This window comes from Crocuta crocuta, unplaced genomic scaffold (assembly GCF_008692635.1).
Source record: "Crocuta crocuta isolate KB4526 unplaced genomic scaffold, BGI_CrCroc_1.0 scaffold7, whole genome shotgun sequence".
Classification (NCBI taxonomy): domain Eukaryota; kingdom Metazoa; phylum Chordata; class Mammalia; order Carnivora; family Hyaenidae; genus Crocuta; species Crocuta crocuta.
In genome coordinates, this window is record NW_027531904.1 from 7,811,963 (window position 1) to 7,834,775 (window position 22,813).

At 45.8% G+C, this 22,813-nt stretch overlaps 1 protein-coding gene and 1 pseudogene across 1 annotated transcript in view; both read left to right on the forward strand.

Moving 5' to 3' along the window:
* Positions 1–12,499, forward strand: part of LOC144240031 (large ribosomal subunit protein uL6 pseudogene) — a 53,577-nt pseudogene extending 41,078 nt beyond the window's left edge.
* PDE8A (phosphodiesterase 8A) overlaps positions 1–22,813 on the forward strand; it is a 168,180-nt gene that overhangs the window by 40,774 nt on the left and 104,593 nt on the right. The window lies entirely within an intron of this gene.

Consider the following 22,813-nt stretch of genomic DNA (forward strand, 5'->3'; position numbering starts at 1 on the left):
GGGGCAAAGCCAGTGGGCCTGGCCCCCTGGTAATTTGATTCTGGAATTAAAATTCAGTCTGTCTGGAAGGATGTGGTATCCTCAAATTTTAACCTTGGCCAATTGAATTTACATTTATTTAATCAGAAGTGGAGTTCAGTCTTTGACCCAAATGTTTATCAACCTTTGGGGTTTCTCTTTTGTATACTGTTACTTTGGCCACTTTGTCTTAGAGAATTGGAGGGTCTTCACTCTGGATGGGATTTTTCACAAGTTAAGGATGTTATTAATCCATTTGTCACTTGAACAGGTAGCTGCTTTTTTCCCAGTTTGCCTTCCGGAGTTGCTTGCGGTGAATGATTGCAGGGTCGCCCCCGCAGTCCGAGGCGAGAAGTGTGCGGGGAGTGGGAGGTGGGCGTCAGGAAGTGGTCAGAGGAGGGGAGAGCGTGGGGCCTCTGGAGGAAGCACATGGGCAGCACGTGCCCCGCTGCCGGGCGTGGGAGCCCTTGGTTCTGGGGTGCGTGGGCAGGGCACTGTGGGTCGGAGTGATCTGGACGTGTGGTTCAGCTGAGTGCGGGGGAGGCCAGGGGGGCAGGGTGTGGGCCAGGGGCTCGGGCAGGGGCGGGGGGCCTCGGGCAGCAGGGAGGCCCCGTCTGGCGGCCTCGGTGAGAGGGGATGGAGGCCCAGGGCTGAGAGGCGCACAGCGCCCCGTGTGTAGAGTGGCTCAGCCTGGGTCCCTCCGGTGGCAGCGGTGGCAGGCAGTGGTAGTAGTGAAGGCTGCCAAGGACAGCTGCGCGTGAAGACATTACCCGGTTAGAAGTCAGCAGAGCGGTACTGAAAGGGGAGACAGGGGCTTCCAGCATGTTGGCGATGTTGCTTCCAGATCTGGGAGCTGTGTGTGCAGCGTGTTGTGTTTGTGAAAACTTATCTGTCCGTGACTTACATACTTTTCTCTGTATTTGATAAAATGTAATAAAAAGAGAGTGTGGGCGAGCATACTGTGGTACCAGGCCACCTGCGTTCAAATCGCAGCTCTTGGCCAGTTTATAGCTGTGGGACCTTGGGAAAATTACTCTACCTCTCTTTGCCTCAGATTTCAAATCCTGGAAAATGAGGGGCGCCTGGGTGGCTTAGTTGGTTAAGCGTCGACTTTTGCTTAGGTCATGATCTCACGGTTCGTGGGTTCAAGCCCCGCGTCGGGCTCTGTGCTGACTGCCAGCTCAGAGCCTGGAGCCTGTTTCAGAGTCTGTGACTCCCTCTCTCTCTGACCCTCCCCTACTCATGCTGTCTCTCTCCTAGAAATAAATAAAACATTAAAAAAAAAAAAATTCAAATCCTGGAAAATGAGAATTATAATTGCGCCTATTTCTTCGGAGTGCTGTGAGGTATAAATGGGTTGATACGTGTCAAGCACTCTGAATTGTGCGTAACACATGGTAAGCACTCCCGAAGTGTTACCCGCTATTCCTTATTTTTCTTAATAATGGTTATTGTTATGAATGCAAACAGCTAGGAGAAAGAAGTGATGAATTGGGAAGTTTTGGTCCATTCTCCCAGATGAAGGCTGGAGTGTGGCCGTGCAGTGGTGCCTAGGGCGAGGGGCATGGGCCGCAGTTCGTAGTCCCAGTTAAGGTGAAGGAACAGCGAGGTGGTGGTGTTGCCAAATGAACCATGAGGTTGCCCAAGATGATGGTCGGATTTGCAGTGGAGGAGACTGAGCTCGAGGTCAGGATCCTTAATGAATGTGACTGGTCCGTGGCGTTGCTGGGCAATGAGCGTCTCCAGGCCTGCAGTGGAGGGGCTGGCTGGGAGTGACCATGGGGACATCAGAAGCAGCCTGCCTCTGGCGGGGGCACCTGGCCCCGGGAAGCTGTGGCCTTTGTGAGGCTTTCCTGGGAGTCTTGGTGCGTGTGCAGTTAGTGGCCCGGGAAGGTGTCAGAAGCCAGGTGACATTTGGTGTGTTTGACAATGAAATAATAGGCTAATTGCATCTGTCTTAATGTATCTTCGGAAGTTCATTCTCATTCCATCCATACCTGTCATGGTCTGCCTGGCTCCCTCTCCCTGCCCTTCTCCTCGAACCTGGGTTAGATTGGTCCCACCACACCCCTCCTCCTCCTCACTGCGAACCCCCCACCCTGATCCCAATTTCGTTAGAGGAAATCGGTCATTTGTCCCTCCCCCACCCCCCACCCCCTGGGACTCAGTCCCGTGTGTAATACCTGGACCTTGGTGCTGTGGACACATTCCCATCTTAATCCCGCTGCCGGTCGTGCGTGTCGCTCTTCTGTCCTCTGCTGGTCGCCTGCCAGCACCCTAGTTTCCCCACAGCCGAGGCCTCCTTTGCGTCCTCTCGTTCCTTTGCTGATCCCGGGTTCCAGGGACGAGATTCTGCCACCTGACGTGGCCTTCCTCCCCACGCTGACATGTCCGCCACTGTCCTCAGCCCCCTTCAGCCCGCCCCACCCGGCCCTGCCCTCGCAGGCCCAGCCGGCCGCCTCCTGCTGAGTGTCCCCGCAGTGCTGTCTGCCAGCATTGTTGGCCGGGGCTGCTGTGCTCTTCCTGCCGAAGGGAGCCCCCCTCTCCCCCGTCCCAGCAGCCAGGCACCTACCCCACCTCAGCGAGCCTCGGATGCTGCCCAGCCAACCTCCTCCCAGGCCAGCCTGTCCTTTGTCTTCAGGAGTCCTGTTTTGACAATGGGCACATGGGAGGGACAGGTTTTGAGTCCTGTAAAAAGAAAAAGGAAGGAAGTGTCCTTCACACAATTTCTACCCCCTTTTCCTCATTCTTCCTGGGGTGTCTCTGTGTTTGTGTATGATGTTTTGTTGCTCGAGGGCGGGGGAGGTTCATGGTGGGGAAGGGAGGGAGGGTTGAAGGGCGGTTTTTACTTTGCAACCAGGCAGAGATGTCTAAAAAGCCAACCTGGCGGGAGACCGGTCTAGCTTTCTCCTCTCTACCTTTTAATAGAATACGAGTGACGTAAAAACTCCGCCTGTTTTGAAAGTGACTGTTAGAAAGCCATTTGTGGCTGTAGGTGATAGAGTATTTTATAACCAGACCCACAAAACTGTTCCTGTGTGTCTGTTTCCTGTGACCTGGGAATAGGGATGTTCCAGACCTCTCTCTGTAATGGAATGTATTGTCTTAAGAGCTTACCGATGGTAAAGCTTAGGAATTGGGGGCGATAAACAATAAAATTCACGTAAAGGAGCATACATGGGGATTTCAGGCTGGAGAGGGACTCATTGTTTTTTCATGGCCAGTTTCCATCAGAAGTTTAGATTTTCTCTGGACTGCGGTAGATTATTTTGTCTGTTAGACAAAAACCAGCCAAACAAGAAACAAATGTCATATGCTGTTAGTAACAGTGTAAATTGATAAACTTACTTTGGAAAACTGTCTGATAGTATTTATTAAAGTCGAACATAGGCACGTTGTCTCACCCAGCCTACTCCTCGGTGTATACCCAGCAGAGGGGCATACGTATGTTCACCAAAGTCATGTACTAGAATGTTCACAGCAGTATTACAATAGCTAAAAACGAGCAATAACTCAGAGCCACCAGAAGGAGAATAAATTGTGGCATCGGCATGTAATGAAATATATATTGTGGAATATTCTGTGGCAACAGAAATGGAAGCCGCATCGCTTGCTACATGCAGCAGTTTCACAAGCAAAGTGTTGAGTGAAAGAACACAGGCAGCAAAGGTGCCAGGCTGTATTATCTGATTTATACAGACTTCAGAGTCAGGCAGAGGTGTGGTTGGGGAGTCAGAACGGTGCTGACCTTAGGGGAAGAGGGCGGGATAGTGATTTGCAGAAGGCACAGGGCTTCTAAGTTTGGAAATGTTCTATTTCTTGACCTGGATGGTAGTTATGTGGGTGGGTTCGTTTTGTGACAGTTCACCAAGCTACATACTTACGATTTATGTCCTTTTCTGTGAGTGTGTTAACTTTCAATCAAAATCTGTAATAAAACCTCAGTATGTATTATAGTTGAGGCAGAGTTTTCATGAATGTGTGTGTCCCTTCTGGTCCGTGGACCTGCCATGGACTTTGGCCTCCGTCTCAAATACTCTTTTGCTCCATTTGCACTCGATTCCTGTCCTTCCTCTGGGTCTCCCCTGAGAGGCTGTTCCCTCCCTTCCCCACACCGGCAGGCCCAGGTCCCCACTTGTGCATCCTGTTGGAAGCATAGCTCGGATCTCACGTGGTGGTGAGTGTTTGATCGCCCCTCCTCCTGATAGGGAGGCTCCAGGAGGGCTGAGGCTGGGCTGCAGAGACAGCCCGGGGTCTCCAGGGACCACCCCGGGGCCTGCATCCTCTGCTCCTGAATGGGTTGATTGACTTCAAGGGAGGTGGCCTTTTTCTCTACCCCTTTCCAAGTCAGTTTGGGGAAGTGTGGGCTGGAAGGAGCGGTGAACTGGAAGCCCCGCTGAAGTTGCGTGGAACATTAGTGACTTTACTAGCCTTAAAGTGTGACCTATAGGAAAACTTCTCAGCAGAGCAGTGTTGGCTAATCGATCGGTGTCCCTTAACCTACTTCTGTGTGGTGTGCCCACTAGTCGTGTTCTTGAGAACAAACAGTTTATATACGATGACTTCATTTGTTCTGGCGTTTCTCATGACAATCCTAAGGTCAAGCCTATTTTAAGCCTGAGAAATATGTCCTGGAAGTTAGTTCCAGAGTCCCTATTTCCTTTTTCTTTCCTTAGCATGGAAATCTTGGCTGTCTTCCCCATCCCCCTGTGAACTGTGCTCAGAAACAACTTTGAAAGTAACGTCAATATCCTCTTTGTTGATTTGTTCTGCACTTCAGCCGTTCCTGTTCACCTAGATGTGGGGAAAGAGCACTTTCTCGTTTGCCATTCTAACCTGGCAGAAGGAAGCTGAGAGCCACGCTCGGAGGGACCCATAAAGAAGGAGAATATAAGACAGTATATTTACATTTAGGCTTTATGTGTTGGCTGATTTTTGTGGGGTGTTTTCCTCTTGAGTAAAGAGGTTGGAGGATGCACTTTGGAGGCAGATGATACGGGTCTGAATTCCAGCCCCGCCGCTCCCTGCCTTTTGACCTTTGGAGAGTCCCATAACCTCTTAAGGCCTTAGCTTTTTGTTTGTAAAAGGGGGGATAGTCGTCAAGATTGGATTAAGTTATGAATATAAAACAATCTGTTCAATGCCTAAAAAGCTGACAACACTGAACAAATAGTTTCCTAAAATGAAAGGTTCTACCTTGTTTGAAAAAGAATGGTTTTAGGGGTGCCTGGGTGGCTCAGTCAGTTAAGCGTCCGACTTCGGGTCAGGTCATGATCTCACGGTTCTTGGTTTTGAGCCCCGTGTCAGGCTCTGTGCTGACAGCGTGGAGCCTGGAGCTGGCTTTGGATTCTGTGTCTCCTTCTCTCAAATATAAATAAACATTAAAAAATTTAAAAATATATATATAAGTGATTACACAATACCCAATACACAATTTACCCCTGGGAACAAGGAAGGACACATGGTAACATGACACCCCCTCCCCCCCCCCAACTTTGAAAACAACTAAGTGGTAAAAAGAGAAATTTGGAGAACCCGATCCACCATTCACTCTAGTAATCGTTTCCTGAAGAGCAGCCCCGTCCAGACGGCACGGAAATCTGGGATGTGAGTAGGAGCTTCGAGCTCTTGTCATTTTCCTTCCTTCAGCAGTTGCTGGTTGCTCTGCATCAGGCCCCGCTACCTGACGCGCTGTGTTGGGGAGGAAAAGGAAGTGGAGAGGCGAGTGCTGGGGGTGGTGTTTGCGTACAGAACAGAGCGCACACATCGGACAGTAGCAGCTTCGGTCGTGACAGGCCTGAGGGCGAAGTTACAGGGTCACGAGGACTTTGAGGCGTGGTGGAAAGAACAGCTTTCTGTATCCTGCTTCAGCCACTGTGAAAAGTTGCTCATTTCTCTGACACGTTTCTTGATGTTCTTACTTGCAAAACAGGAGTAATAAATTCTACCTGCTGAAGTTTTTTTGGGGAGAATTGAGATAACCTATGATTCTCTTTTCCTAAGACTGTGAGATATGTGTAAAGGCGTGATTTTTATATTCACTCTTCTGCCCTTCCCATTTAACCTATTGTCTTCTCTCACAGGAACAAAGGGATTGTTTAAAGGATCCTCTGTATTTAGCTGACTTACTATTTTGAAATATTTTATTGTGGAGAGTTCACAATACGGGTATAGAAGGATAGAAAACAGTGTTGTATTTGTTGCATAACAAATCACCCCCAAATTCTGTGGCTCAGGAATTTGGGAGCTAATGGGGTTGGTGGTTCTGGTTCATGGTCTTTTGTGAGGTTGCAGCCAGGTGTTGGCTTGGGCTGCCGTCATCCAGAGGCTTAACTGGGCCAGAGGGTTCACTTCCAAGGTGGTTCGCTCACGTGGCTGGCTGAATGAGGTGGTGGGGGCCGGCTCCTCTTGCCGTGGGCGGTCTTCCCAGGGGCTGCTTGAGTATCCTCAGGACATGGTAGCCGATTTTCCCCAGAGAAAGTGACCCTGTATGCTGAGACCGGTTACAATGCCCGTTTTGACCTAGTCTGGAAACTTCTTTCTATGTAGTCTGTTCTGCCATATTTTATTGGTTTACATAGATCTGCCCTCATTTAGTTAAGGAGGAGATCACACAAGATCTTGTGATGATCATTGCATCTTTAATTCATTAATGCAAAAGGCAATACTCTATCATTCCTTTCTCATTTGATAATGAAATACTTTTTTTTTTTTAAGTTTATTTAATTTGAAAGAGATCATGCGCATTGGCGTAGGCCATGAGTTAGGGAGAAGCAGAGAGAGAGAGAGAATCCCAAGCAAGCTCCTCCTCGTCAGTGTGGTGCCTGACTCAGGGCTCAAACCCACAAATGAGATCATGACCTGAGCTGAAATCAAGAGTCGGACGCTTAACCAACCCAGCCACCCAGACGCCCCAGTATTGAAATACTTTTTAAAGAGAAATGTCCCCTCTTTAACTAGGAGACAAAGTTTGAATAGTGTTGGTGGGATAAATGCTGGTTTCTTGCCCCTGATTTACCAGTTTCCAGAATGATTTGGTTCTCTAGCAGCCTTCAGTGGGGACAAGTTAAATTTTATTTTTTAAGAGTCCTTGTGAACTCAAGGATTTAACTTATTTGGTGGATTTCAGTCTTTTGCACTTAATCTGTTTTGTCATTCGGATACCGTCCCCCTGTTAGATAAATAGCATACTAAACATACTCCTCTTTATCTTGCTTTTCTCACTTAACGTAGATCCTTGAGATCACTCTGCAGTTGTATGGACAGGAATTCCTCTTTAAGAATTGAGATATAGTTCATCTACTCACCCCTTTGAAGTGCACAGTTCAGTGTTTTCTTAGCATATTCTCAAAGTTGCACAACCATTCCCACTGTTTGTCTAACCCTAGAACATTACCATCAAAGACACCCTGTCGCCATGAGCAGGCGGTCTCCGCTCCCTCTTGTCCCCACCACAGCCCCAAGCCTCTGCATTCTGTCTCCTTGGGTTTGTCCGTTCTGGACGTTTCATTTGAATGGAGTCATGCACTTTTTGGCCTTTTTGCTGGCTGCTTGGGTTCCTCCATGTTTTAGTCTGACTCGGCTCCTCCTCTCACTTGCAGTGGCATCCTGCCCCACGGCGGGTGCTTCACCACACCTTGCTTCCCCAGCCAGCCCGTGGTGGTGAGCAAGTGGATTGTTTCCCGATTCGCGGTTACATGGCCTGTGCATACATCCTTCTTCTTCTTTTTATTTTTTTTAATTTTTATTTTGCCAGTGTACCCTTTAGGTAGGTTCCTACAAATGGGATTGCTGGGTTCGAGCATAACTGCATATGTAATTTTGCTGGGTGTTGCTGAATTCTTCCCCATAGAGGGGTTGTGCCATTTTGCGTTTTCACAGGCAGTGTGTCAGTCCGCCTCCCCGCTGCTTTGCCTCTTCCGGTCTCACTGTAGTTTGGTTGTATTTCTCGTATAAGGATCGAGACTGAATGGACAGCTCTCTTTTCCCATATTTAAGGGTTATTTACATTCCTTTTTCTGTGAATTATCTGTTCCTGTTCCTCTAGAACATTTCTCCAGAGGCTTGTCTTTTTCTTCCATTTTTGGATGCCCTTTCTCTATTGTAAACATTCTTTTTTCCATCTTCCTTCTACTTTGCTTAAGGTGTCTTGTTATGCAAATGGCAAAATTTTTGTGTAATTTTGACAGTAATTTTTCTTATTGCGTCGGGAGTTTGAGTCACAGTGGGAAAGTTTCCCTCATTCCCAGGTTATTAAATATTTACCCTTGTACACAGTCCTGGTGTGTGAAGACCAGATCCATTTCCCCTTCATACTGCTGCTCAATTACTCCCAACACCGTTTATTAATAAGTCTGTTTCCCCAACTGTTTTGATATGCTCCCCCTAAATATCATACAAAGTTGGGTCCATTTATGGATTTTCTTCTATTCTTTTCCATTAGTCTCTCTAATTATGTGCCATTGGTACGCTTTTTCAAAGTCTGGTAAGCCTAGCCCTCCCTCATTTCTTTCCCTTTTTCAGGGCTCTTTCGGCTATTCTTATTTTTTGTAATTTTTTTTACAGATGAACTTTATAATCTGCTTGTTTAGCTGTGGAAAAGAAGTCGAAGGTATTTTTATTGGGGTTGTGTTAAATTTATAAATTAGTGCAGAGAGAACTGACCTCTTTATGATGTTGTATATTCCCACCCAAGAATGTGGTATGTCTTCCCATTTATTCAAATTGATTGTGTTTTAGGGGGCAGTGTTCTTAGACCTTTATTCAGAGGTTCTTAGGAAGCTTCTGTTTAAATATTTTATTTTTATTTCGCTTTCATAAGTGGAGTTTTCTCTTCCATTGTACTTTCTAACAGAATCTCCCCTTTGTAAATGAGCCTATTGATTTTGATATGTTTATTGTATAACCTTTTAAATCTCTGGTTTGTAACACTTTATCAATTCTTTTGGGTTTTCCAGGTAGTATATTAGTTGTGAATGGAGTTTTACTTCGTCATTTCCAGTACTGAGACCACTAATTGCAGTCTCTTTCTAGTTGCATTGAATAGCATCTCCAGGACAGTGTTAAAAAAGTAGAGAAGGTAGTGTTTTGTTTTTATTACAGAGTTCTGTGTTGTTTCTAACTTCGATGGGAAAATTCTAGTTTTTGTCCATTAATATTTAGCAGACGTTTATGCGCCATGAAAGGAATAGTGGAAGGAAATTATGCGGAGAAAGCTTTTGTGTTTTGTTTTTCATATGTTTTGCTTTTCAAAGTGTAGGTGAGATACAGTCGACATTTGGTAGTAAATGTGATTGTTTTCTACTCTTAGCTTTGTAGTATAACATTTTCACCATTATATCACCAGTTGATGAAATTATTTTCAAGTATTTGACAAAGAAAATATTTAATGTATTTAAGTGATCAACGCAGATAACTGTAAGTCTAATTTTGAGAATAGTTTCATAGAAAAATAGCAGAGGGGGTTTGAAAATTGAAATATTAGTCTTCATCATCGTGTGATACTATCATCTCAACACCTAGTTTCAAGGTTTGCCGTGGTGGGGGCGGAAGATCAAAAGATCCTGAGGGGGCTCACACACCATCGGTGAAATGCCTCAGTGACACCTCACTTGAGCTCACAGTCTGTTAGGTAGAACCAGTCGGAGGCCTACAAGTAAAGGCTGGGAAGGGTAGCCCTCCTGTGTGTCAAGAGAGAGGAGAACCAGATACGGGTATGCATTTAAAAGTCCCTGCCACAGCGCAGAACCTCTTTTCATCCTAATTCTTTAAAATTTTCAGTTTCGTCTATGGTTTTTGGCCTCTTTGCGTTTTATTCTCCTTTTACAAAATTTTATTTCCAGAAAATTGTTGCTTTCATTAAGATTTTAAATATGTTTACAATGTATCTTGAACACACATGGTTTGATGGGCATCTCAAAACGATGACCTTGATGTATGTGTCCATAAAGCTGGCAGTAAGATCTCTCTGGCTGCTCTGGGAAAATGGACTGCAAGGCACAGAAGTAGTGGGGGACTAACTAGACTTCGGCCACTGTCCAGTTGGAGAGGGGTCATCAGTGCGAGTTTAGTGGCAGTGGTAGGCGTGCAGGGATGTGGGCAAGCCTGGGTGCTGTTCTGGGCGGGGGTCTGTCGTGGTGTTCTGTAAAGGAGCCAAGCTGGTAGTCTGTTTCTTGGGGTCTTGGGCAAGATAAGGTATTTATGGCAGATGTAAATCAACGTGCTGATTTCTGAAATGAGAGTATTTTGCTGTTTAAAATCTTTTGTGGTTAATTCACACTCTGGCTTAAACTCTTTATTTCATTGTGGGCCAGTAACATGTGGTCCATGGGCCACGCTGTAAGCAGTGACAACCTCTAGTCTTTCCTTTTTTGTTTTGTTTTGTTTTAAATGTTTTATTGATTTCTAGGAGAGAGAGAGAGAGACAGCGTGAGCAGGGGAGGGTCAGAGAGAGAGGGAGTCACAGACTGAAACAGGCTCCAGGCTCTGAGCTGGCAGTCAGCACAGAGCCCGATGCGGGGCTCGAACCCATGAACCGTGAGATCATGACCTAAGCGAAAGTCGGACGCTCACTGACTAAGCCACCCAGGCGCCCCTAGTCTTTCCGTTTTGAGACCCGCCAGGATTTTATCTAACCAGGCTCTTACTGTTGGGCATTTAGATGGTAAGCGCCTCACCTCCTGACACCCCTGCCCCAAATCTTTCTTGACATTAGAAATAAGTCTTAGTGCTGTGAAATCTTTATTTATGTAATTATGTGTACACTTTTTATGACTTTGTTTTAGGACAGATACTGGGGAAAAATATTTTGGAACATGTGACAAATTGTGCTCCAGAAAGCTTGTTACCCAGCTAAAGAGACAAATTTTTGCTCTTGTTGAATTTTTTTTCCCAAAAAAATCTTTGCTAATTTACATGACAAATAGCAAGTCATTACTTGAATACTTACTTGATTACTAGTAAGATTGGATTTTTTCATGTGTATTTTGGAGTTGATATTGTCTTTGCCAACTCTTTACATTCTTTGATCGCTTTATTTTGAGATATAAGTACTCTTTATGAAGGGTATTTACTCTTTGCCCCTATAATGGCAATAATTTTCTTTTATTTTTTAATGTTTTATTTATTTCTGAGAGAGAGAGACAGCACGAGCAGGGGAGGTCCAGAGAGAGAGGGAGACACAGAATCTGAAGCAGGCTCCAGGCTCTGAGCTGTCAGCACGGAGCCCGACGCGGGGCTCAAACCCACAAACTGTGAGATCATGACCTGAGCCAAAATCGGACGCTTAACCGACTGAGCCACCCAGGCGCCCCTAGTTTTCTTTATTTTAAAAGAGGTTTTCCATGGGGCACCTGGGTGGCTCAGTAGGTTAACTGTCCTACTCTTGATCTCAGCGCAGGTCATGGTCTCAGTTTGTGAGTTCAAGCCCCACATTGGGCTCTGCACTGATGGCATGGAGCCAGCCTGGGATTCTGTCTCTCCCTCTCTCACCCACTTGTGCTCACTTCAAAAATAAACTTAAAACAAAAAAGAGATCTTTCCTGTTTTTGCTTCACGTAGAAAGTTGTCCTTTTTCCAGAGTCTCGTAGCCGCATGGTTCCTTGCATGGGGGTGGGCATGGCTCCTGACTTCCTGGTCTAAAGAGGCCGCCCTCCCCAGGAAGCAAGTTGGCCGAGTCCACCATGCTGCGGTGAAGGTTCTGGTGTGAGGAACTTGGGAGTTCAGAGCTCTCGGGTCAGGGAAATTTGCATGGGTGATAGAGGATATTAAGGAATTATTTTTTATTTTGTTAGTTGGAGTGAAATTGTGGTTGAGAAGAAAAGTCTACACATGCACAAGTATTTTGGGGTGAAAACGTTAGAGGGTTGCTTTAAAATACTCTAGCACTCTCTTTGCCGCCTCTCCTGCGAGAAGGAAGACCCTTCTCAGCAGACTGCATTCCAGAGAATGTCGCCATCACTCTGAAGGGACGCACTGGTATTGGGAAGGGCCCCGGAGGAACTCTGCGAAGGGACTTCCGTCACATCAGTGTAGAGTAGAACTTACTCTCCTTGGAAAGAAGAAGTGGCTCCAGTGTGACAAATCATGGGGAAATAGTACAAACAGTAGCCAGTTGTTTTCTGTCTGACGTTTTGAACAGGACATGATCGAGGGCGTTACACGGGGCTTCTGTTACAAGAGGTCCGGGGATGCTCCCTGCCCCATTAGCGTTGTTATTCAGGACAATGGTTTTCTGGCTGAAATCCAAAATTTCTTGGGTGAAAATACATCCGGAGGGTTTGCATGATGCCAGGTGTTGCTTGTTCAGTGTCTGAAACCCAGGAAGATAAGTTAAATTAATTCTTGAAGGAAATAACAGTGAGCTTGTATCAGACTGAGCTGCTTTGATTCAGCAAGCCACAACAGTTAAAAACAAGGGTATCAGAAATTTTGGGGTGGTGTCTATGTTTCTGAAAAAGGAACAGCTCAGGCTGATGAGTAAGATCTCAGTTGTCCAGCTATAGAAAGCAAGATGCCAGATGGTTTTTCAAACTTATTTGTGATTTTATTTATTAATTAAAAATTTTTTCATTGTGCACTTATTTTAAATATATAGGTTGAAAATGGCAAAGCGTAAAATCTCCAACTGCCTCCTTGTTTTGTTTTCTAAGTTGTAATTTAAATTCTAGTTACTATCAGTGTATTACTAGTTTCAGGGATAGAATTTAGTGATTCAGCACTTAGATACAACACCCAGTGCGCCTCACAACAGGTGCCCTTCTTAATCCCCATTATTTCTGATCTTTTAAAGATTCATTAAAAGCTGAATTGATTTGGGGCTTTTTCTTTTTAAAAAATCATTTTTAATGTTTTATTTATTTTTGAGAGAGAGAGAGTGACCAGGCTAGGGATGGAGGGAGGGGGTGGCGGCGGCAGAGAGAGAGAGAGAGAGAGGGAGACGCAGAATCCAAAGCATCTCCAGGCCCTGAACTGTCAGCACAGAGCCTGACACAGGGCTCAAACCCTCAAACTGTGAGATCATGACCTGAGCTGAAGTTGGACACTTAACCAACTGAGCCACCCAGGCATGGGGCTTTTTCTTAAACTAGTAATTCTTTCCAGCTATTTGGCCAGGAAACAGTTGAGAAGCTTAAAAAAAAAAAAACCTCTAGCCAAAAAAAAATAAAAGGGGACGTGTAACAAGTATGTCAAAATACTTGGGTCTTTGGAGGACTTAGTGTGGGGGGTGGTTCTTTAGGGTCCTTGTGGCTGGGATTCTCTTAGCCCCTCTCTCCTGGGCCTCTTGAGGGGATGTGGTGAGTCACACCAGAAATAGAGCCACCATTAAAGTCAAGAATGAGTACAAGAAGGAGGCTCATTATTGCCTCTTTATTTAAATGCCCACAGTCATTTGCAAATAATACATAGTCTCTCTCAGGTACAAAGTTCTAAGTATATCAGTTAAATTAAGCTTATTAATCTTCCAAATCCTGTCTGTGTTGATTTTGTGTGTGCCCAGTCTGCCAAAGGAGGAGAGTGGCATTTTGAAGTCCTCCACCACAGTTGTGGTTTTGGCCGCTTTCTCCTTGTACTTCTCACAATTTTGGGCTTAAACAAAAAACTATTTTTAAATTTTGAAATAATTTCAGACTTACAGAAAGGTTGAAAAAAATATAGTACAACGAATTCCTGACACTCTTCACACAGATTGCACAAATGTCAACATTTTGCTGTGTGCTGTTATCATTTATTCTCTATCTGTATCCGTATTATAATTATCTTTTTTGGAACCATTTGAAAGTAAGTTGCAGACATGAGGCCCCTTTACCCTTGAATACTTGAGCGTGTGTTTCCTCAAAACAGGGACATTTTCTATAATCGATACCGATACCAAAATCATGAAATTACTATTGTTACAGCATGATTACCTAATCTGCAAACCTCACTGAGATTTCACCAACTGTTCCACTCATTTCCCTTAGAAACCAAAGAAAAATTACTATTTTGTAATCTAGGATCCAATCCAAGATCCAAGATCACCCATGGAATTGTCCTGTCTCTTTAGTCTTTAATCTGGGAACGTCCCCTGGTGTTTATCTGTTGGGATCAGACATTTTTGAAGAGTACAAGCCACTTCTTTGTAGCATTTTCTCTAAGTTAGTTCTATTTGCTGTTCCCTCATGATAGATTCAGGTTCTGCATTTGGAGCAGGAATACCAGAGATGCGATGTTGTGGCCTTCCTAGTGCATCATATCAGGAGGCACCTTATGTCCCTTTTCCCGTTCCTGGTGCTCTTCACTGTGATTCCTTGATGAAGATGGTGTCTTCTGGGTTACCTTGCCGTCTTTCCCTTGGAGATCAGTGACTATCCTGTAGGCAGATATTTTGAGGCTATGTAAATTTCCTTTTTTCATTAAACATTCCACTGATGATTTTTGCCTGAAACGTCTGTTACCACGATGGTTACCAAATGGTGCATTTTTAATCCTGACTGGCATGTCAGCAGCAGCTGCTGTCCACCTCCCATCTTTTTCGTTGAGAAGCACAGCAGCTTTATGGCAGAGAGCAGCCAGCTTTCAGCTTCAGTTCAGACACATGCCCGGGCGCTTTCTGTTTCTCTGTAGAGAAGACCTGGCTGGGTCCATTTCTCACTCACCCCTCCTGTGCAGTTCGGGTGCAGGCTGTCTCGGCCCCAGTACCAGTTCGCAGCCTTGCGGCAATGTCTGGGTATCGGCAGTGGCTTTGGTGACATCCGTGACACAGGTCATAGCATATTGAGGAGAGCAAACCAGCCAAGGCTGCTTTCTTCAGAAGGGTCTGTGGCATGGTAGCACGTCATGGGTTTCCATCTCACGGGTTCTACGGGAGATTTGTTCACTTTGTTAAATGGGAGATAGAGGAGCATGTTTCCATGCTAAAGGGAAAGATTACCGATTAGGACAGAGGGGACACTTGTTGGGGATCCTTGAAGACGTAGGCTTGGTGGTAGGATTAGCTCTGGGCAAGAGGAAGGACAATTCTTTTAGGGAAGACATTGGAACAAAGGAGTGTGCATGGAAGGGAGTACCATCATTTTTGCAGGTTAAGAACAGGCACAAATGTTAAAAGAGTTATTATTGCCTGATTGCCTCATTTTTCTTTATGAAACAGGAGTGAGATCATATCCTCGGAGTGAGGGGCTATACATCTTGAGGACACCATTGGATAGGGAGAGTTGTAGCAGGTAAGAGCTGTCTGGGGCCTACAGAAGGATTCCCGGGCAGCTGGTGATGGAGACCATGAGTGCTTGGTGGCCTCAGTCTACAAAGCTGTGTGATTTTTTTCCCCAGGGGGCCCAGCAGCCCAGGTATAGAAGCATAGGAAATGAACAGTTGCGTTGATGAGGGTGTATAATTTTCCCTGCATCGTGTTGGCAAGGCCAGGAAGGCAGGTGGGAGAGCAGAAGGTGGAATGAGACGGTAGCCCCTTGGCGGGACAGGCGGTTCGTACGGGATGGGAGAGGTGGTGAATTGGGAAGAAAGAAGTGTGAACAGATTAGAAGTCAGAGAATTTTAGGAAGAGGAGTAAGGGTTCTAGCAAGCTGGCAGGATGGGTCTGTTGGCCAGAGAGTAGGATGTTGGAGTTTGGCGTTTCTGTGGCGGGACGGTTCTGGCTGGTGAGGGGCTGGAGTGCAGTGGGGTGGAGGTGAAAATCACAGGGTTGTAACAGAACTTGTTGAAGTTGCTAGATGGGTTATTTACATGGATGTTGACACCAGGTTGATGCCAGGACACTGGTGGAGGGGGATGGCCTTGTTCAGGTGTTGAGGGAGGTGCTGGAGTATCAGAGAAGTGGGCGGAGTGGAGCAGGAATGAGCGTGATGGCAGCGTGGCGGTTTGTCCGCTGGGGGATCTGGATGCCTGGGTATGGGGGTGCTGGCACCGGCTGTCTCCAGGCCTCTACAGATGTCTTGTTTGCTCAAGTTTCCCAAGATTGGTAGTCAGGTCTTGGCTTACATTATTTCTTATAACTGTAGCCCCTTCTCCATCTGGCTAACTCCTGCTGGCTCTTTAAGAATGACATCACTTCCAGGAATCTTTCTCGAAGGCCGTGGTCTGTGCTTCCCTCTAACTTAGCAGATAGCACACTGCATTGTCCTCTTCTGCCTGTTGTCCTTTCCTCTAGACTGTGACCTCCTTGATGGAGGAGTTGTATCTGCAGCCCAGGCAGTGCCTGGCGTCTGTTGGGTTGAACTGTATGAACTTGCCGCTTAGCCAGTGAATTTCGTTTGGTTTGTTATTTCTCTTCCTGATGGGCGACTTTCCTTCGTCCACTCATCTTGAATCTTCTTCTGAAGTCACATGACTCTTTCTTAGTTTGGCCTTAGCTAAATTCCACACAGGTGAACAGAGTTGTTTCTAATTTCTGAGCGGCCACAGTCCATCTGTTCGTTCTGATTAGGCTTATTGTTTTTGTTTTGTTAACTTCCTTTTGCTCTTCTGTACATGTGGTAGAAGAGGTAAAAAGGAACTTGTTTGGATTCCGTTTTCTCCAGGTGCCAAGAATTTCTCAGCCTGTTTGTCTATGCATTTCATTCTTCTGTTGATTCTGACCTGTGTACCAGCCAAACTCCACCTCATCTGCTTCTAGTTCTAGGTTCTCTGCTTCTAGTATGTCTCACGCTGGTGCTTGTTGGCTTGTATGTGTTAACGGGGCTGCAGCTGTTGGTGTGGTTGTTAGTTGCTGTTTTGGACAGTGACTTTAGCTCACCAGTTGCCCCAGATACCGTTTTCCAGAAAATTTTAATGACCTGTGTCCATTACATATTAAAGAAGGCAGCGAAGAACAGCACATCCAGATGAAAAATGAAAAGAAAACCTGAACCCGACTTACCTGGTGTAATAGTAAAACGTTTTCCTTCATGGGTTAGGGGGAGACATGCTGTGCATAAATAAATTTAGTCTACGGTTTTCCACTGGTTTCCAGTTCTTTCTGGTTGGTCTTTTCTTCCTGTGTCTCAAGCTCAGGGATATATGTTCTTGCCTTTGTGGTCACCGAGAATGTAATGTAAATATGCTTTTCATATCTCAAGGCCACCATAAGTCCTTAAAGTCCACCAAGTTCTGACTTGAAAGTTCACTGTGGCCGCATTCCCATGTCCTGTCTGGTCTGGACCTTTCCTTTCAAGGGGGGCTCCCCGAGGCCATTTTCTTGCCATGACCTACTTTCACGAGGAGGAGCGCTTGCTGAAAGCCCCCTCACTCTGGGAGGCTTCCCTGGTGCTCCCACTGCAGGCTGTCCTCAGGGAGTCCTGTCCTGGTTGTGAATTTCCTGTTTCTGGCCTCAGGGCCTATACTATATTCGCCTGTATTAGTGACATTTAAAGAAAGAAACCAAAAGCCCATTTAACTAAAGTGAAGTTCTCTGGCCCCCAGCCCACAGGACATTCTCCACCCCCGGCCCCCGAAATGTTTCTTGCTCCCTCCCACCACCAACCCCCCCTCTTTTTTTAAAAGAATCTGCTAATCCTTAACAGATTAATCTGAGTTTATATTTAGAGGAAAGTTATCCATTAACAGAAAAGTCTGAAACTGTAGACAGGCTTGACAGTGTTGAAAATGGATAGAAGTAAATAGGCACCCTTTAGACCACAAAGGTTTTATGGGGCTTTGGGGACCTTAAGTATCTGTTTCGGTAGATAATTATGTGGGGAGGTGTCCATCCTAAGGAGATGTCCTTAGGAGGTTTGGACACCTTGAGACTCAGACCAGAACTCTGTGGCCTTCATGTGCTTTAGAGTTTGGTCCCAGTGACTCTCAAGCCTATTTGATGCTGGCCCATTCAGATGGTGCCACACCCCACTTTCTGCCGTCCCCCACCCGACCTATCCCATCCATTCCAGTTCCACCCTGAGTATGCACAGACTCAGGGTCACTTGGCAGGGTTGGATGCCAAGATTCAGATCCTGAGTTAGTGTCCTCCAAACCGGTGTTTGTCAGGCTGCCCAGTAATGGATCATGACCTCGGTTTTGCAGGTCATGCCCAGCACTGTCGTTCCACTTATTATTGCTGTGTTACAAATACCCCGAACTTAGTGGCATTAAACAAGAGACATTTTATTATGCTCGTGGATTCTTGTCCAGGAATTTAGACAGGGCCCGGGAGGGCGTGGCTTGCCCCTGTCCTACCTTACCTGGGCCACCGATGGCAGGGGATGACTCAGATGGCTGCCAGTTAGAATCATTTGGAGGCTCAGGGCTCCTGGGGGGCTCAGTCGGTTGAGCATCCAACTTTAGCTCAGGTCATGATCTCACAGTTCATGGGTTCAAGCCCAGTGTCCGGCCCAGTGCTGACAGCTTGGAGCCTGGAGCCTGCTTTAAATTCTGTGTCTCCCTCTCTTTGCTGCTCCCCCACTTGCACTATCTCTCTCTTAAAAATAAACGTTAAAATTTTTTTTTAAAGAAATCATTCTGAGGCTCCTCACTCACATGTCTATTTTCTGGGCCTGTGATGCCTCCAAAGCTGGTGGGATCAGGTGGGACTGTTGACCTAAGTGCTTATATGTAGTCCTTCCCTGTGGCTTGGACTTTCTCAGCCTGGTGGCTGGGTTCCTAAAGGGAAGTGTCTAGAGAATGAACATCCTTTATTGTTTGAAGCAGTCATGAGCCTGTCCATGTTCAAGGGAAGGGAATATAGGTCCCCACCTCTCAACTGGAAGAGGGACCCAAAATGTGCGGCTGCCTGAAAAACTACTGTATGTTATTTTATTCTATTTTTTCCTTTTTTTTTTTTTTTTTTAAATGTAGGCTTCATGCACAGCGTGGACCCAGTGAGGGGCTTGAACTCATGACTGTGAAATCAAGACCTGAGCTGTGATCAAGAGTCAGATTCTTCCGACTGAGCCACCCTGGCGCCCCACTATAGATCATTTTAAAATGAGTTGGAGGTGTGCCGGGGTGGCTCAGTGGTTAGGTGTCTGACTCTTGGTTTTGGTTCAGGTCGTGATCTCATGGTTTTGTGGGTTCAAATCCCGCATCGGGCTCCACACTGACAGTGGGGAGCCTGCTTGGGATTCTTTGTCTCCCTTTCTATCTGCCCCTCCCTCCCTCATGCTGTCCTTGTCTCTCTCAAGATAATAAATAAAACTTAAAAAAAATAAAAGATGGAGGGGCGCCTGGGTGGCTTAGTCGGTTAAGCGTCCAACTTTCGCTTAGGTCATGATCTCGCGGTTTGTGGGTTTGAGCCCTGCATCGGGCTCTGTGCTGACTGCCAGCTCAGAGCCTGGAGCCTGTTTCAGAGTCTGTGACTCCCTCTCTCTCTGACCTCCCCCCTACCCCCCTCCCCCCCGCTCACGCTGTCTCTCTCTCTCCTAGAAATAAAACATTAAAGAAAACTTTTTTAAATAAAATAAAAGATGGAATATAAAATAACAGTGGCTCATGCAGTAAGGATAAATAGTGTGAAATTTGTGTTTCAGTAATGTTTGGAATATGTGTGTATTCTGGTTCGTGATGTAACTTGTTTCTTACTGTGAATTATAAAATATATTTTTAAGATATTCTTTAACTGTAGTAAGATCTAATTTGGTTTATGAATACCAAATTTTATCTCTTCTTTTTAAAAGTTTTTAATGTTTGTTTATTTTTGAGAGGAGGAGGGGCAGAGAGAGAGAGGGAGATACAGAATCTGAAGCAGGCTCCAGGCCCTGAGCCATCAGCACAGAGCCCAACGTGGGGCTCCAACCCACTGACCATGAGATCATGACCAGAGCTGAAGTTGGAGGCTTAACCAACTGAGCCACCCAGGCGCCCCACCCACCCACATTTTATCTATTAATACCTCAGTGAATAGGTTATTTAGTCATTTGTAAAGATGAAAACCTAAGGAATTGATTGTCATTTGCCTGTAAGGGCAAAAGAAAGGCCTCTCTTTTTCGGACCTGTTCGTCAGCACCCACCAGGAGGCCCCCAGGCCCCGCTGGAGTAACCACACTTCAGAACGGGCTTCAAAAGTGGTCAGGTCCACAGCCAGAGCTCCCTCAGATTTTGATTTAATCTTTGCCAATATTTTTCCCTGGAGGGCAGCAAACAGATGTGGAACGAAGAGGGCATACACGTCTCTTTGCAGATGATGGGAAAATAGGTAAGGGTCTGGAAGCTGAGGAATGGTCCACAGTGGAGAGAAGGCCGGCCACCTTCTCCGAGGAAGGTGGTGTTAGAAGTAACACTGTCTCAGGAGAGGTGTCCTGCGTCAAAACCAGAATGAAAGACTGAGATTGAGGCCTGCTAAAACAGTCCCCCGCCCCTGTGTGTAGGGACTGCTCGGCAGTGGCACTCAGCGTCACCTTCTAAAACAGCGTGTCACACAGCAGCTTTTGCCATAAAAAGACTAAATCTTTACTCCTATCTTAGAAAATTTACATAATCCCATGTCTTTATTTCTTAATGTGAAAATTACATGTTCGCTCTAGAAAACTACAAAGTACAGCTAAGCAAAAAGTAAAGTAAAAATTATCTGCTCTTCTACCGCTCAGAAAATCACTGATTATTTTGTTGTTGCGCATCCTTCCTGTCATGTTTCTGAGGCTGTATCTCTACGTTAAGAAAACAAATGACGAGCTCTTACGACATTTTTCTGAAACCTGCGTTTAAAACATAGGGGATCACGTTCCATGTCAGTTAATGTACTTCCATTATTGGGAGCACTTCAGAGTATTCCATTTTACGGAGATAGTATTTAACCACTTGCTGACATTTGACTATTATAAACGATGTGGTGGTGAAATCCATAGAACTTGATCTTTTTCCCCGTGCCATGATAATTTTCCCTACGTTAAAAAGACTTTTTTTTTTTTTTTTTGAGTATGTACTGAATGCACATGGTACAGAGTATCATGATTTTTCTTCAGGAGATGCACACGTAACTTGAATTGCTGAACAAAGAATGTGAACGTTTACAAGCCTTTGTATTATGTGCCGCTCAGTTGTCTTTTACAAATGTACCAGTTTACACTCCTCCCCAAAGTGTTCCCTGTTGTTCCTTGTATTTGAATTCCTTGCTTGCTTTTAATTGTGTGATTTATTTGGGTTGTAACCTCCTCTTTGCCTTTTTGCCCCTTAAAATCCTGCCTGCCCTTCAAGGCCCATCTCGGACACCACCTCTTCCCCAGTCCCTCCCTCACACCTGCCAGCACAGCTAAGGCTTCCTTTCTGCTCTGTCCCCTGCCATGTGTATACTCTGGTTCGCGCTGTAACGTGTGTTTCTTACTGTGGACTACAAAGTATTTTTAAAATACTGTACTGTTTATATACAGTAGTTTAACTGTAGTAAAGGTTACCTGCTGTCCTTTTCAATCAGCTGTCATTAACTTGGAAGCGTTAAGCACTGTGTCTTATTTGTAATCTTATTTTGCAGGCAGCTTATTTTAGTACGCGTGTTCGGGACTTGTCAAGACAGAGTAAATGTGAGTCCACTGAAAAGGACTGATGACAACAGAAAGTCTTTCGGGATGTAAAGAGCAGAAATATTCATCAAACTGAAGACCATGCAGAGGTCTCTGGACAGCACATAATTGTGGTGTTTCATTTAGGCAGCCCACCCTTGAGATTCTTTATTAATGATAACTGACATACTTTGTCACTTTTCTTATTTTAACCATAGGTAGTAGGATCCCCTCCAACCAGGATTTTTTTTTTTTAATGACCCAACTTTCTGTTAAAAGTTATCTTCTCAAATTAATGTTTGCTACAGTCAGAAACTTGTATTTCTTATTCGTGCTGTCTTTTCCTTTTTTCATTCCTTCTGTGTTTCCTCCAGACCCCTTCAGAGGTTTTTTTTGTCCTTATGGGTCTCTTTCTGCTTAACTGTCTTTAAACTTTGGAGCGTCGTTCACAGATATGCAGAGACCTTTTTTTTTTTTTTTGGAAACTAAAGACTCTTTTTTGTGCTTGTAACATTCATTGCATTTTGCCTTCTGTCCTTTTCTCCCCAGTATACCGCATTTTATTTCCATTTACTCCTTATTTTCTCCACTCGAATTGTTTTGGTGATGCTGGGTGAAGCTGTGAGAAGGTAGAATGGTAAAACAGCCTATGAAATCTTGGGATAGAAGCATTTTCTCTTGCCTACGGTATTCGTGGCGAGCCTCAGCCAGGACCTCTCTTTGAAGCCGCACTCTCTGCCTCTGTTCATCCCTGCAGGTTAGGCCCTGTCGGGTCAGGCTCTTCTGCAGCTAACAGCCCCGCAGCTAAAAAGCTACTTTCCTCACCTGACAAGTGTGGAGGACAGAGGCTCTAGGATGAGGGATCCAGAAGCCCTGGGGCCACATGTCTACCTTCCCATGCAAAGTAGCAGCCCTGTCTTCAGCAGACTTCTCGCACAGTGTGGTCTCGGGCAGGTGGAGACACTCCTAACAGGGAGGAAGACATTGCCTGTGACACCCCCCCGCCCCCCCACAGGTGACTTCCCTCCAGGTCCCAGGGACTGGGGGTAGGGGGGTCCCGTGTGCCTGTGCTCTGCTTCAGAGAGGGCTCAGCAGTGAGCATCTGGCGGCCGCCCAGCTGTGCAGGGAGAAGCGGCAGAAGGAGATGCTGCTGGGAAGGCAGCCTGCCGCGACGGTCACAGGTGTACAGTTCCCTCCGGTGGAGATCTGACCTCTGTGACTTCCATGGGCCGGTTCAGGTTTCGGTCCTTGGAGCCCCCGAGACCATTTTAGCCCTTTTTTCTCTTGTGATGTCCTCGACTTGTCTGAAAATGGCTGTTGGGATTCTTGCCGGGTTTTGTCTTCTTGTGGAATGTCTTCAGGTCCTTGTTGCACCTGGGATTCCTTCCCAGCTT